Below are 17055 nucleotides of genomic sequence, written 5' to 3' on the forward strand. Positions count from 1 at the left end.
GATAGGTTCATCTGAGGGCCTTCCGGTGCCCCCTAGAACCTCGGGCCTGGTACAGCTGTGCCCCTAGTCCCTCCTTGTCGCCAGACCTGCGCAAAGGGGCTGGGAGATCCTGCTACGCAGAGGAGGAGGCCCACTGTACATGAGACCCTTGGGTATTAATACACCTCTACATCAGACGGATGGGCTCCTATCAGAGACCCTGCTCCTGGATGTTTCTTTATACATCCGGGCAGCACATCATTTTCTTATTTCTGTAAATAGCGACGATAAGAAATTATAAGTATTGAGTCTAAATCCCAATAATTAATATATATCTCAGTACACATGGCCCTCCTGCATGACAATAGTGTTACTAAGAGGGCCGTGTATCATTGGATACACGGCCTTCTTAGTAACGCTATTGTCACACAGGAGGGCCATGTGTTCTGTGAGGTTGGAGCCATTTTTATAGTGTATGGGACTGCAGACGCAGGCTGCGACATGCCTCAAAATGGTTGTGACGCCTCATTTATGTGCTGCTACTCCCCCGTCACCTCCCCCAAACGCTCCCAGACTGTCAATTTAAACTGCGGGTATATAGTCGCTGCGAGCATGGTAATGTACCTTCACCATATTAGATGCATGCAATATTTACCGATAATCAATTAACTGCATAAATATCGGCATTGCGCCTAATCTCTGAATCAGCCCTACAGACACTCATGCACCTATCAGAAGATGTGTCTCTCGCAGCTGCTACACTCATGGTGCAAAATACTCACTGATAATGATGCTGGCGGCAGCGACCTCTGATTGGCTGATTGCACCTGGACACCTACTACCGATGGTATATAATTAGTAGAGTGGCTGCTATATTACCTGACGTCTCAATCTGTGCACCTTACTCGTTTTATATTTGCAGGACCATGGTGGAAAGAAGATTCCCATTTGTTTGGTTTTTTTAAGCCAACCTATGTTTTGACGTCATTTAATCTTCACATTACTTTTGTATTTGTGTCTGTATTTAAGTGCTTTTTACAGAACATGGTAGATTCAACTTTCACATTTATTAATAACACTGTCATGACTCTTTTCTATCCTATGTATATGATGCTTGGATAATCTGACTTTACTACTAACGGGATGTAGATATGAGACTGGCAGCCGGTCTCAATCCCAACAGCATAATCCCGGCAAGGGATTTATCATAGGTGTCAAAACACCGACACCTATGTTAATCCCAACGCTGGAATGCCGAGGATGCCGGACCGATCGTCCTCTCTGCCGGGTATATATACACTTAGCTCGGGGATGGGGGGTTTAGGCTTAGGGACCCCCGGGGGGACTTAGGGTTAAGCACCCCTGCCCCGGGGAAGGTTAGGGTTAGGCTAGTGGAAAGGGGGGTTAGGGTTAGACACTAGGGGGAAGGTTAGGGATAAGGCAAACCCCCAGAGGGTTAGGGTGCGGGGAGGGGGAGTTAGGTTTAGGCACCAATGGTGGGGGGAGTTTAGGGATGAACAATTTTTTCAGTGGTTCCCTGTTGCAGTGAAACCACATACAGGTAAAGCAAACTCTCCAGCGATGGGCCTGTACCGACGGGGACCCAGGGATGGGGGCCCCTAAAAAAATTGGTGTACCGGGCCCCATGATTTCTGTTGCCAGCCCTGCCTCCGCAATTACTTTGTGCCGATCAGCGGGTACCCCTTCCTCCGCTGTGCTATTTTCCCAGTGATATTCGGGCAGATAGCACATGCGCACAAGTAAAGAATAGTTCTGACACAGTAGCAGCCTCTGCACCCATTATAAATACAGAATCGGTATGTAATGCCAGCGGCTAAACGCCGGTTCAAATACCAAATACTGACAGCGGCAGGCTGGCAGTTCTAAATCCCGACAGCTAAAGGTAAGTACCCTAACCCTCCCCTCTCTCCCCCCTAACCCTAGCCCTCCCTTAGGGGTTCCTAAGCCTAACCTCCCCCCCGTTAGTGCCTACCTCTAATTCCCTGACCCCCCCCTAGGGGTGCCTAAGCCTAACCCCCTTCCCCTACTCTAACTCTAACTCTCCCAGGGGTTGCCTAAGTCCCCCCGGGGGTCCCTAAACCTAACCCTCCCCCCCTCCCCCGTGGCTAGATGCTAAGACACCGGGCATACCTTCGTTTGGTATGCCAGATGTCGGGATTCCATAGTGGGGCTAATGATAGGCATCGGGATTTTGACACCTATCTCTAGTCCCATGTTGGAATGAAAGTGTCGGGATATTGGCGGGCGGGATAGCGCCCGCCTGTATACTGACTGCATCCCATAAATACACCTATGATCTGATTTGTTAAGTGAAGTGAACGCTGATGCCATTTGGATTAAAAATGAGGCTGCCTCTTCCCTGGGAGCTGCCTGAAGTGCGGGGAGGAGACGACAGCAGTGACAGCATGTAGATGAAGTGTGGAAGGGGAGGGAGTGTGGTAAGTGCTGCTGTGCAGGGGGTGGACTCTGGGCATATTATGACAGGAAGTCTTTATCCGGGCCCCCTCCTCCAGCAGGCGGTGCACAGAGTAAAATCTAGCACTGTACTAGAGTCTACTGCGCATGAGCAGGTCTCTGCAAAAATGGCGCAGTGAGACATTTTGCTAGTGATTTTTCTACTGTGCATGCTCATATCACCGGGAAAATGGCTGCCACACTATTTTCCCAGTCATTTCTGTAGCACTACCGCTGTCAAAGGGGTCTCCAGAGAGGTAAGTGGTAAAGAACATATGTGCATGGTGTGCAGTATGGGCCCCCAGGGGCCCATGTTCCCTGCACACCCTGTACCCATTATAGATACACTACTGAAGAGAGTGTGTAACAAGCTGCTCTGCAAATGGAGGGTTGTACGGCAAGCTGCTGTGGCATATGTGAATATTTTTTATTCGTGATTACAGTAATTGATTATTTTATTACTATTACTAATTATAATTATTTATTTTTCTATTTTATAAATAGAAGTAGGGGAACAGTGTCTCCAGTTGGAGAGAACTTGGCTGGCCAGTTTATGGAGTACTGTTTTGCATTCCTGGACGGGAGGTAGTCATGTGACCGGTGGCCTCAAGGCCGCCGATCACAATCCCGGCGCCAGAATGCCGGCTAGGGATTCATGACAGGCGTCGAGATGCCAACGCTTGCCATAATCCCAATGCCGGAACCCCGACCTCAGCCATCCTGATCATCGCTGACGGGGTAAGTATTCACTTGGCCCGGGGATGGGGGGGGGTTAGGTTTAGGGCACCCCGGGGGAACTTAGGTTTAGGTGCCCCCTGGCGAGGGTTAGGGTTAGGCTAGGGGAAGGGGTGTGTCGAAACTAGATTATTGGCGGAGACAAGATCAGTTTAAAATTGAATCGCAGCGACACCATCTTGCGACTGGCCGCAAGACGCCATTTTGCAAGATGGCCTCCTAAGCGCCATTTTAGATAAACTCACACTTTAGTACATGTGGCGATAATACTATTAGCAAGTTACGGCGATTCACCAGAAGCCTATTTCATAACTTTACATATTATAAAGGATATATTTCAGAAATGACTTTACAGTATGCCAAAATTGATTGCATTAGCTGAATAAAGCAAATGACTACGTGACAACTAGCTTGTGTAAATAAGCTTCATGGACAGTGTTTGCCCTTTACAACAGGTGGTCTGGCTCGAATACACACCTACATTAGCAAGCTTCCTGCAATGACATGATTTCAAAGACTAGAGTGTCATCTTATGTCTGTCTCTTGTAGCTGGGTTATTTGCATTTCACACAAGAGACTGGGAGAATAAAGAGTTTTCTTTTGAAGTCTGGGACAGGTGGGGGGGACTGCTGACAGAGTGGGCATGTGGAACTACCTGGCTCAGCATGTCACACTGTTAAAATGTTCACTCAGTGAGAGTTAACTGCACCCCTTCCTCATACACACATTAATACGTCTTTATACCAAACCCCGAATACTCACACATTACATATTCACACATAAGGTTTAATAAGCTTTAAAGTATATGATTTAAGTTGGTTCAGTTAGTTTAAATGCTGTGAAATAAAGATATTTGCTAACTAAGGTTCTATACATGTTAAGACAGCAGTGTTTGGGTTCGTACTGATGCATACTCTTTCAACAGAATTCCAGTACTATCGCATCATGCAAACTCAAGTTATGGATCGCAGAGCCTACAGGCAACAAAATGTATATTTCAGGAACAACTGTTAGAATGTTGCAGGGGACGTGAAGAGGAAGATCCCCAGCTGTTAGAGGTAGGGAGAGTCTATTTGAACCAGCCTGTTAAATGTGCTGTAACAGATGCTTCTCCCCTGGGAACCAATGACATCAGCAACTAACTTCCCTATTGTCCTATTTATTCTGGGGGGGTATAAATATGCATGCACGAACGCTGGTTCTCAGTCTTCGTGCTGAACGCTGTATGACTAGGGGTCTCTTGCTGATGCCTATCTCTGGGTCCGGAAGCGCCTGCATATGTATACTGTACTTGGGTCTGTATAATTTTCCTTTTGCGCCTAAATTGTGTCTTGATCAATTGCGTGAGACTGTCTGAACTTTTACCTGAATAACACCTGTGCTTTGGAACCACAGATTCCACGTCTAAGTCTTTATTTATGGTATGACTGCGTACGCAAATTAAGCATCATCCTTAGAGGTTTATAGGTAGGATTTTAGAAGGTACAGGCAGGGGTATATAGAGGTTCAATTTTAATATCAACAGGTGGTTAGGGTTATGCACCACCAGGGGGAGGTTAGGGTTAGGTACCCCCCCCCCGGGGGTTGGGTTTAGAGTGCGGAGAGGGGGGGTAGGTTTAGGTACTAACGTGGGGAGGATAGGGCTATGCACTAGGGGGGGAGGTTAGGGTCAGGGGGGGAGAGGGGAGGGTTAGGGTTACTTACCTCCGCTTGTCAGGATTTCAGCCGCCGGCATAACAACCCCATTCCATTTTGGACAGTTGGTTAGTTGAATGCTTGAGTGAAAGTTGGTCTAGTGCACAAGTTCTCAAACTCGGTCCTCACGACCCCAAACAGTGCATCTTATCCAGGTCTCCTCACAAAATCACTAGTGAAATAATTAGCTCCATCTGTAGATTTTTTTAAATGTGTCAGTGAGTAATGAATACACCTGTGCACCTGCTGGGTGACCTGGAAAACGTGATCTGTATGGGGTCCTGAGGACCGAGTTTGAGAACCTCTGGTCTAGTGTATGGCCAGCTTGACACTACTTCCCTCTCTCAGATTATCACCTGCACGCTCTCCACCATTACTCTAAACTCTCTGCTATTAAACTCTACCAAGCGTCCTCTAGCCTGCAGAAATATTAACTCTGTTAATCATCAATAACTATCTACCTCTCCCTGCAACAACTTATCTCCCAATTTTTTAAATTTTCCGGCCCGAATATGGCAGCGCTACATCTTAAACAAGTCCTCTATCAAATGGCCCTTCACACATTGCACCAGCCACGACGACAGAACTGGCACACTAAAGAAACACAACATCTTCAAAAACATTTGTGGAAAGTAAAATGTTATATTGCATTAATTTGTCAGGCTGACCAACCACGTCACAGTCTCCCCTTATGGACAGCTTGACAAATTATTGCAATATTTTGGTACTAACATTCCCTGAATTTAAATAAAATACAATTTGGAATATAAGTACAGTAGGTAAGTGCCGAGTTGCTCACTAACTGATATGCTTGGGTGTGGTTCTGTCTCTTTAAGTTAGTGAGCCAGTACCTGAACCCAAGGAAGGATAATGTGTATTAAAAGTCTGTGTGATAGCTGGAGCCAAGTGAGACAGAGCAGGTGTGTATCTAGGACTCAGAGCACCCCTGGCAAAGTAATGGACTGGCGCCCCCCATATTTTGTGAATAATTACACTCTGTACTTATAATGTCTCTCCAGCCAGCCCCCTTTCTGTCTTCCCAGCTGACCCCCTTGTCTCCCCAGCCACCCCCCTCCTATCTTCCCAGCCATCCCCCTCCTGTCTCCCCAGCCATTCTCCTTCTGTCTCCCCAGCCATCCCCTTCTGTCTCTCCAGCCATCCCCTTTATGTCTGCCCAGCCATCCTCCTTTTGTCTCCCCAACCATCCCTTTTCTGTCTCCCCAGCCATCCCCCTTGTCTCCCCAGCCATACCCCTTCTGTCTCCCCAGCCATCCCTTTCTGTTGCTCTAGCCATCCCCTTCTGTCTCCCCAGCCATCCCCTTCTGTCTCTCCAACCATCCCCCTTCTGTCTCCCCATCCATCCCCCTTCTGTCTCCCAATCTATCTCCTTTCTGTCTCCCCAGCCACCCCCCTTCGGTCTCCCAAGCCACCCCCCTTCGGTCTCCCAAGCCACCCCCCTACTGTCTCCCCAGCCATCCCCCTTCTGTCTCCCCAGCCATACCCCTTCTGTCTCCCCAGCAATCCCTTTCTATTTCCCCAGCCATCCCCTTCTGTCTCCCCCAGCCATCCTCCATCAGTCTCCCATCCATCCCCCTTCTGTCTACCCAGATTTTCTACATTTTCTAGTGCTGTGCATTGTGAGATTAAATTATTTAATTTAAGGTTTGTAACTTTTTGCTCTCTTGATCCTCATTCTACTTATTGACTCGCTGTTTCAGTGGGAGTACCACAAGGCTCAGTCTTAGATCTTCTACTCTTATCTCTCTATACCAATGCTCTTATCTCTCTATTCCAACACCAACATCTCTCTATAACATCATTTGGTTTCAGTATCATCTCTATATGAATGATACCTGACTTTACCTATCCTCTTCTAAACTCAGCCTCTGTATTGGCCCGTGTTACTAAGTGGCCCATTTATCAATGATACATGCAGTAATGCCCATGATCTCATTGCAAAAAGCCATCCTATTGGCCAGATGTATAATGCGGGATATGCAGGGACACGGGCTTGTCACGGAAATGCAGGGACTGCACATGCACATCCGCCATAACCGAGGAGGGTTCTGGCGGATCCCTCCACCGGCTAATAGTGCGCGGTGTAGTTATCTTCCTGACATCCCTGTCTCTGATTACATCAAAAGTTCTTCTACTGGTACCTACAAATAGAGTTATTCCTGAGAAATCCAACTCCACATAAAAACACACTGAAAGCTCAGGTCACTTAAGGAGCACACTACATCCAGTTATGAAGGTGTTAAAATGATTGAGAGCAAATTTAATATTATGAGAACGAAGGCTTAATACAACCGGCATGTGTGGGACTGAAATACCTACACTGGAGCCTTTTTTTATTTATTTTTTTTAAAACTACTACACTGAGAACCAGTCATGATGACCTCGTAGACTACATGCGGTACTAGAAAAATCCACCGGGGGGCACAATGACATCACTGGTAAAATAGTTCTCAAACTTTTCAGAGCCAAGTTGACTTTCTGATAAGTAAAGTTTGTCAAACGTGTCCTGGTATAAACAGACCTGGACAATCTCTATAATCGATCCAGCTTCTAAGGTTAGGATATGGACTTCTAATTGTAATTATCAATTGTCTAAAGTTAATACACTGCAATGAAGAATTTATAATTAATCGCCTCTGTTCTGAGAAAACTGGTCTCAAAGTTGCAAGAAACCTGATAGAATGAAGCACACCAGGCTGCTTGTCGCCGTTCCGTGGGTTTCTAATGTTATAAAAGTCACCAGATGTAAATAGCCAGCGAGTTTCAACTTGCCGGAAATGCACCAGAAAAATTTGGCAAACAAAAGAGGGGCCTGTGGCCGAGGAGATAGGAGCTAATGCAGTTCTCTCGTCTGGCACCGTGTGAAAAAAATAGCCTAATTGAAAAAAAGATGCAAAACCAACACTAGCGCTTCACCTTAGATTGGTATTTGAAAAATCAGGGGGAGGGGGGCTATAAATAAAGAGCGCGGGATACCCCTGACACTTCCATAACCACCAGCATTAGGCATTACTATCCAGGTGTCCACCAACCAGAGCTTTAACTAGACTTTTTGGTGTCCTGTGCCAGAGAGAGCATTGACAACCCCCCCACACATTGTTTAAATAGGGACATAAGTTAGTGCATTTGAAAATAGGGCCATGGCCTCATGGGGAAGGGCCAGGGAAGAGATAGGGGAGGCCAGGAGATGCTGGGAATAAATAGGGACATAATAAAGTGCACCTGAGAGAGGGCCGTGGCCTCATGGGGAAGGGCCAGGGAAGAGATAGGGGAGGCCAGGAGATGCTGGGGAAAAATAGGGACATAATATACTGCACCTGAGAGAGGGCCATGGCCTCATGGGGAAGGACCAGGGAAGAGATAGGGGAGGCCAGGAGATGCTGGGGAAAAATAGGGACATAATATACTGCACCTGAGAGAGGGCCATGGCCTCATGGGGAAGGGCCAGGGAAGAGATAGGGGAGGCCAGGAGATGCTGGGGATAAATAGGGACATAATATAGTGCACCTGAGAGAGGGCCATGGCCTCATGGGGAAGGGCCAAGGAGGAGATAGGGGAAGCCAGGAGATGCTGGGGATAAATAGGCACATAATATAGTGCACCTGAGAGAGGGCCATGGCCTCATGGGGAAGGGCCAGGGAAGAGATAGGAGAGGCCAGGAGATGCTGGGGATAAATAGGGACATAATATAGTGCACCTGAGAGAGGGCCATGGCCTCATGGGGAAGGACCAGGGAAGAGATAGGGGAGGCCAGGAGATGCTGGGGATAAATAGGGACAGGGCTGCCATCAGAAATTGTGGGGCCCGGGACTGACAAAATAGGTAGGGCCCTCCCTACCACCCCATGTTTCTGCAACTCTTGCCATGCAGTGTTTTTCCAATTCCAGTGAGCCCCCCTACTGTCTCCCCAGCCTGGCCCCCTTTTGCTGTGTCTCATGCGAGCCCACCTTCTGTCTACAGGCAGCCTCCACACTTACCTTGTTCTTGTTGCTCAGAGACCTACTCCTTATGTGACACACCCCTCCCTTTCAGAGGCACGGTGTGACGGGCAGGGATGTGGGCGGGCAGTGGGATTGCAGGATTTGCTGCATGAGGGGGTTTACTATATATATAAGTATACATAAGCAATAACTTGGCAGTGTGTGTGTATGTGTATATATATATATATATATATATATATATATATTATACAGTACTGGACAAACGCCATCGCTCATGGGTACTACTTGAAGGGAATTCAAACAGTGTCTTTACCCAAAGTTTCAGTCCATTTGGACTTTTAGCAAGAATATTCTTAATAAAAGCCTGGATGGACTGAAATGGTGGCACAGACTTAGGGCCTGATTCAAACCCGGACACTATTTGCGGACGGTCGTTCAAAAAAAGGGGCCGGCTATTTAAATTGTGCGCTCGCTCATTGCGGTTTGTTGACTCCTCTATGTCTGAGCGAGCGAACGAAAAATGCGCTCGCTATTTTGTAAAGACGCCACTTTGCCGTTCGCATCACACGTCATCTCCGGTATTTATTTGATTAATCGGGTACATCGAAAGGCGTCTGAACTGCTCGCAGTGCTTGTGGTAGGATTTACTTCCCGCTATCACTGCGAGCAGTTCAGGCTAAAAGACAACCAAGTGACGTGGTCGATGACGCTCCTTTACTAATTATGCACACCCATTAAACGCCCTTTTTACCGTTAAGCACGCCTGCATTCGGATCTCCACTCCCCCGTTTTCAAGCACCTTCCCCTGTTACCACCCACATACGCCTCATTCTGTCAATCAAATTAGCAGGCATTCGCTGTTTTGCGAGCGCTCGATTTTCGACCGCAATGACTGGTTTGCGCATGCGCATTATATGACCCATACGCATGCGCAGTTGTGCGAACATCGCTCAGAGCGAACGAGCGGCCGCTTACGAGCGGCTCTGAATCAGGCCCTATGTTTGTTGTGTGAAGTCTTACATGATAGTACCTGAGTGTCGCCATTTCTCTAATACTGTATTGATGGTGGTATGGTATTACCGGGAGATATATATATATATATATATGAGAGAGAAATATATATCCTGCCCACACTGTCAGGATATTGCTTTATATATATATATATATATATATATATACACATACATACTGCATGCAATATATACACATGCTCCCCACAGTGCCCAGTTATTTATTCTGATGATTCCCCCCAACATGTGACAACTCACAGCCCAATCCCCCAATGTATAAAGGTGTGCATTACCTGCAGCTGGAGTAGGAGTGCAGTGGCTGACCGAGCACTGTAACCAAAGGACCTCACCTCTCGAGTTGCCTAGGAGGAGCTATGTACCACATCATTAGCTCCCTTCATTCTGTGATCTCTCTGTGGCTATGAGAGAACGAGGAGCTGCCGCGCATGCGCGGTAGCTCACTTCGCTGACAGGCACGCATGGGGAACTCCAGTGAGACGGAGACAAGAATCTCCGTCTCACAGAAAAAAACCCACACTCGTTTAGCGGCAGCGATGGATCTGTAGGCAAGGGGGGGGACTGGGATTGTGGACGGGCCCCCTCTCTGTCCGGGCCCGGTACTCCAGTCCCGGCAGTCCCCCCCTGATGGCGGCCCTGAATAGGGACATAATATAGTGCACCTGAGAGAGGGCCATGGCCTCATGGGGAAGGGCCAGGGAAGAGATAGGAGAGGCCAGGAGATGCTGGGGATAAATAGGGACATAATATAGTGCACCTGAGAGAGGGCCATGGCCTCATGGGGAAGGGCCAGGGAAGAGATAGAGGAGGCCAGGAGATGCTGGGGATAAATAGGGACATAATATAGTGCACCTGTGAGAGGGCCATGGCCTCATGGGGAAGGGCCAGGGAAGAGATAGAGGAGGCCAGGAGATGCTGGGGATAAATAGGGACATAATATAGTGCACCTGAGAGAGGGCCATGGCCTCATGAGGAAGGGCCAGGGAAGAGATAGGGGAGGCCAGCAGATGCTGGGGATAAATAGGGACATAATATAGTGCACCTGAGAGAGGGCCATGGCCTCATGGGGAAGGGTCAGGGAAGAGATAGGGGACACCAGGAGATGCTGGGGATAAATAGGGACATAATTTAGTGCACCTGAGAGAGGGCCATAGCCTCATGGGGAAGGACCAGGGAAGAGACAGGGGAGGCCAGGAGATGCTGGGGATAAATAGGGACATAATATAGTGCACCTGAGAGAGGGCCAGGGCCTTATGGGGAAGGGCCAGGGAAGAGATAGGGGAGGCCAGGAGATGCTGGGGATAAATAGGGACATAATATAGTGCACATGAGAGAGGGCCCTGGCCTCATTGAGAAGGGCCAGGAAAGAGATAGGGGAGGTCAGGAGATGCTGGGGATAAATAGGGACATAGTATAGTGCACCTTAGAGAGGGCCATGGCCTCATGGGGAAGGGCCAGGGAAGAGATAGGGGGGCCAGGAGATGTTGGGGATAAATAGGGACATAATATAGTGCACCTGAGAGAGGGCCATGGCCTCATTGGGAAGGGCCAGGGAAGAGATAGGGGAGGCCAGGAGATGCTGGGGATAAATAGAGACATAATATAGTGCACCTGAGAGAGGGCCATGGCCTCATGGGGAAGGGCCAGGGAAGATATAGGGGAGGCCAGGAGATGCTGGGGATAAAAGGAAACTAAAAGTGAGAATGATAATAAACAGGAAAATTGACAGGCCCCCCGCCCTGCGGTGCCCTGTGCCATGGCACTGGTTGCAATACCCTAGTTACGGCCCTGCCACCAACCATGGTGGCAAGCCACCTTAGGCCAGTCAGCACCAGGCTGTATTCCCAACTGGGTTCCAGCTTGTGATAAAAAAAAAGTAGCCCACTCCTAGTAAACAACAGCCATGTGCTCCTAGCACTAGGTCAATTCCCAATACATGGGTAGTGGTGTAATAAATGGTTATTGTTAGAATAAATATTTTTTACTGGCACACTAGGGGTCCCCGTCTGCCCAGTTGTTCCCAGGGCCGCCGGTACCTGCAGTGCACCATTAAAATAAAGTCATGACTCAACTAATGTTTTATCAGTTTTCTCTTTTTTACTCATTTATTGTTGACTAGCGACCCGCCCCAGCTTTGTACGGGAACAATTTCATCTCGCCACAGTCCCCGGCATCTCATAACCTATCCATGTCACCACCATCCCCTGCATCTCATAACCTATCCATGTCACCACCGTCCCCTGCATCTCATAACCTATCCATGTCACCACCGTCCCCTGCATCTCATAACCTATCCATGTCACCACAGCCCCCTGCATCTCATAACCTATCCATGTCACCACAGTCCCCTGCATCTCATAACCTATCCATGTCACCACCGTCCCCTGCATCTCATAACCTATCCATGTCACCAACGTCCCCTGCATCTCATAACCTATCCATGTCACCAACGTCCCCTGCATCTCATAACCTATCCATGTCACCACCGTGCCCTGCATCTCATAACCTATCCATGTCACCACAGCCCCCTGCATCTCATAACCTATCCATGTCACCACCGTCCCCTGCATCTCATAACCTATCCATGTCACCACCGTCCCCTGCATCTCATAACCTATCCATGTCACCAACGTCCCCTGCATCTCATAACCTATCCATGTCACCAACGTCCTCTGCATCTCATAACCTATCCATGTCACCACAGCCCCCTGCATCTCATAACCTATCCATGTCACCACAGCCCCCTGCATCTCATAACCTATCCATGTCACTACCGTCCCCTGCATCTCATAACCTATCCATGTCACCACAGCCCCCTGCATCTCATAACCTATCCATGTCACCACCGTGCCCTGCATCTCACAACCTATCCATGTCACCACAGCCCCCTGCATCTCATAACCTATTCATGTCACCACCGTCCCCTGCATCTCATAACCTATCCATGTCACCACTGTCCCCTGCATCTCATAACCTATCCATGTCACCACTGTCCCCTGCATCTCATAACCTATCCATGTCACCACAGCCCCCTGCATCTCATAACCTATCCATGTCACCACTGTCCCCTGCATCTCATAACCTATCCATGTCACCACAGCCCCCTGCATCTCATAACCTATCCATGTCACCACTGTCCCCTGCATCTCATAACCTATCCATGTCACCACAGCCCCCTGCATCTCATAACCTATCCATGTCACCACCGTCCCCTGCATCTCATAACCTATCCATGTCACCACCGTCCCCTGCATCTCATAACCTATCCATGTCACCACCGTCCCCTGCATCTCATAACCTATCCATGTCACCACAGCCCCCTGCATCTCATAACCTATCCGTGTCCCCACCGTCCCCTGCATCTCATAACCTATCCATGTCACCACCGTCCCTGCATCTCATAACCTATCCATGTCACCACAGCCCCCTGCATCTCATAACCTATCCATGTCACCACAGCCCCCTGCATCTCATAACCTATCCATGTCACCAACGTCCCCTGCATCTCATAACCTATCCATGTCACCAACGTCCCCTGCATCTCATAACCTATCCATGTCACCACCATCCCCTGCATCTCATAACCTATCCATGTCACCACCGTCCCTGCATCTCATAACCTATCCATGTCACCACCGTCCCCTGCATCTCATAACCTATCCATGTCACCACAGCCCCCTGCATCTCATAACCTATCCATGTCACCAACGTCCCAGGCATCTCATAACCTATCCATGTCACTACCGTCCATTGCATCTCATAACCTATCCATGTCACCACCGTCCCCTGCATCTCATAACCTATCCATGTCACCACCGTCCCCTGCATCTCATAACCTATCCATGTCACCATCGTCCCCTGCATCTCATATCCTATCCATGTCACCACCGTCCCCTGCATCTCATAACCTATCCATGTCACCACCATCCATTGCATCTCATAACCTATCCATGTCACCACCGTGCCCTGCATCTCACAACCTATCCATGTCACCACAGCCCCCTGCATCTCATAACCTATTCATGTCACCACCGTCCCCTGCATCTCATAACCTATCCATGTCACCACCGTCCCCTGCATCTCATAACCTATCCATGTCACCACCGTCCCCTGCATCTCATAACCTATCCATGTCACCACTGTCCCCTGCATCTCATAACCTATCCATGTCACCACAGCCCCCTGCATCTCATAACCTATCCATGTCACCACTGTCCCCTGCATCTCATAACCTATCCATGTCACCACAGCCCCCTGCATCTCATAACCTATCCATGTCACCACAGCCCCCTGCATCTCATAACCTATCCATGTCACCACCGTCCCCTGCATCTCATAACCTATCCATGTCACCACCGTCCCCTGCATCTCATAACCTATCCATGTCACCACCGTCCCCTGCATCTCATAACCTATCCATGTCACCAAAGCCCCCTGCATCTCATAACCTATCCATGTCACCAAAGCCCCCTGCATCTCATAACCTATCCATGTCACCACCGTCCCCTGCATCTCATAACCTATCCATGTCACTACCGTCCCCTGCATCTCATAACCTATCCATGTCACCACCGTCCCCGGCATCTCGTCCCCTGCCCACATAGCATCTATGGCCTGGAACGGCAAATAACAACAACACTACAATGGTGATCAACTTGTTGCTGCAGGACCCTGTGACGAATGGCGGCACAAAGCGCCTGTTAAAGTGAATGGAAACGCTCTGGTTAGTTAGAATGTGAAAAACATTTGGGTTATTGAGAGTAAAAATAAGGTAAAATGTCAGAATGCCGGGCAGTGTGTGGGTTTGTAATCTCTCACATTGTTGTCAGTGTGGCCAATCGGCTTCCAAATCACCTGCTATTATGTCCGGGGATTTGGAGGCCAAAATCGCCAGGGTTTGAGGCAACATATACGTTGCCTCAAATTCACAACCTTGTACATTCTGCCCTTTGTTATAAATAGTGGTTGCAGCCATCTTACAGGATAACCCAATAAGCAACCAATCAATTTGCTACAGACATTGCCTGAGGTACTGCCTGATTAATATTCATGAGGTACTGTTTCTTAGTACATTGACAGGCTACAATCATTCTTATGAGTGTTAGCAGTGTCCACAGAATGGCTGCTTCCAATGTGTGTAGGTGACGTGCAGTTTAAATACAGTAAAGGATGACATAATACTCTATATAAACTGGCTCTAACAACATATTTCTAAGCAGTTTACACTGCAGTAAACAGAGAAATGTGTAGGAATGTTGTTATGGGGATGTAGAAATCATGTCAACAGTCAAAAGGTTGCCACCATAATGTCAACATGGTTAATATCAACACCTGCAAAATGACGGCACATCCAAAATGCTGACAGTTAAAAAGTCAACATATCATGCACATAATGTCCCAATCCTCAACTTAAACTGTCTCCAGCCAGTCCCAGTGTCTCACTAGCCCCAGTGTCTCACTAGCCCCAAAGTATGTTTCCAGCCAGCCCCCTACTGTGTCATCAGCCCCAGTGTTTCCAGCCAGTTCCCTTCTGTCTCACCATCCCGACAATGTGTCTCCAGCCAGCCCCCTTTTGTCTCACCTTCCCCACAGTGTGTCTTCAGCCAGCCCCACAGTGTATCCAACCAGTTCCACAGTGGGTCTCCTGCCAGCTCATTTCTGTTTCACCTGCCCCACAGTTTGTTTCCAGCCAGCTCCCCTACTGTCTCACCAGCCCCAGTGTCTCTCCAGCCAGCCCCACAGATCAAATCATCCATTCGATGGCGCCAAACATCAGTACGCCTCCATTGAAGGTTAAAAACACTGCCATCACAAATAAAAACATTGTATGGTTATAAACCATCACAATTCGATGTCCAGCTCTACCATAAAGCCCCCTTCTGTGTCTCCAGCCAGCACCTGTGTCTCTCCAACCAGCCCCCTTCCATCTCATCAGCCCCAGTGTTTCCAGCCAGCTCAATTTTTGTCTCCCTAGCCCCAGTGTGTTTCCAGTCAGCTCTTCTGTCTCACCAGCTTCAGTGTGTCTCCAGCCAGCTACTTTCTGTCTCATCAGTCCCACAGTGTGTTTCTAGCCAGTCCCGCAGTGTCTCTCCCGTCAGCCCCGCCGTGTCTCCAGCCAGCCCCCTTCTGTCTCTCCAGCAATCCCCTTCTGTCTCTCCAGACAGTAGAGATGGAGATCGGAAGCCAGTCGTCAAATGGTGTTACGGGTATCCGTCCGCTCCAATGCTATTGTAGTTAACCATCGAATCAATAGCGGACAAGTAATAGGGGGGTAAGGCGCGCTCTTCTGTGGGAAGTGGGAGTGTGTGCTGTGTGTGGGTGTGTACGAGATGTCTAAAAGAGAGACTCAGTCGGTAATGTTGGGTCAAAGGATTTATTTGAGTAGGCACAGTGCTGCTTGAAAAACAAATGACCCTGGGGTGTAAGGGGGTGTAGATAGATGCGTGCACGGGGGGGAAGGTGGGTGGACCCTTTTAGGGGGCTCCTTGCCGTGCAGTTCTTGACCAGCACGTAATCCCTGCTGGACCTTTGGTCAACAGTCTTAATGCCCGGCAATGTGGTGGTGGAGGGTGTGGTGGCGGCGTCCCGCACAGTGTGCAACTTACCTACCGGTAGGTGCCTGGGTAGGCGTTGCGATATGGAGATGGTGATCGGCAGTCTCTGGTTGTTGTGCAGCGTTGTGGCTGTAGAATGTTCTTTCTGTACTGTGTCTCTTGGAGTGGTTGTGCCACGTGCTGATGGTGATGTCGTTCTTGATGGCAGACTGGAGATGTCTGCGTCAGCTCGGTGTCTGTACCCGGTATGGGTGGGCGGACTGTGACGGGCTAGCGGCACCTGGGATCGGTATGCACGCTTGTGCCGAAGTGTAGGTTCCGCGTGTGCCGGCGGGACGACCGGGGGTGGGAGTTTGGTGTAGGTGCTGCTGGAAGCCGGGTGTGCCTGTGCCCGGGTAGAGGGCGGGTACCGGCGGGGTAGCTGCTCCGAGGTGCGGGAGGCGCGCTGTTGGCTGGACCATGTGCCGCGTGTGCCGGCGGGGCAGACGGGTGTTGAGTCTGGCGGCTGCTCGCGGCTCCTGTCAATGAGATCACTGGGTTGCCGCCGGAAGTGGTGTGTGCACAAGGCGGGGGTGCCGCTCGCCGAAGGTGCTGGCGGCTCCTTGTGACTCACCACCCTGCGTTCAGCTG

The 17055-nt window shown here is 49.2% G+C and overlaps 1 protein-coding gene across 1 annotated transcript in view; it reads right to left on the reverse strand.

Annotated features, from left to right (window-relative positions):
• Positions 1-17055, reverse strand: part of OTUB2 (OTU deubiquitinase, ubiquitin aldehyde binding 2) — a 38366-nt gene that overhangs the window by 20643 nt on the left and 668 nt on the right. The window lies entirely within an intron of this gene.

Source organism: Taudactylus pleione, unplaced genomic scaffold (genome assembly GCF_031769625.1).
Source record: "Taudactylus pleione unplaced genomic scaffold, aTauple2 ptg001661l, whole genome shotgun sequence".
Lineage (NCBI taxonomy): Eukaryota > Metazoa > Chordata > Amphibia > Anura > Myobatrachidae > Taudactylus > Taudactylus pleione.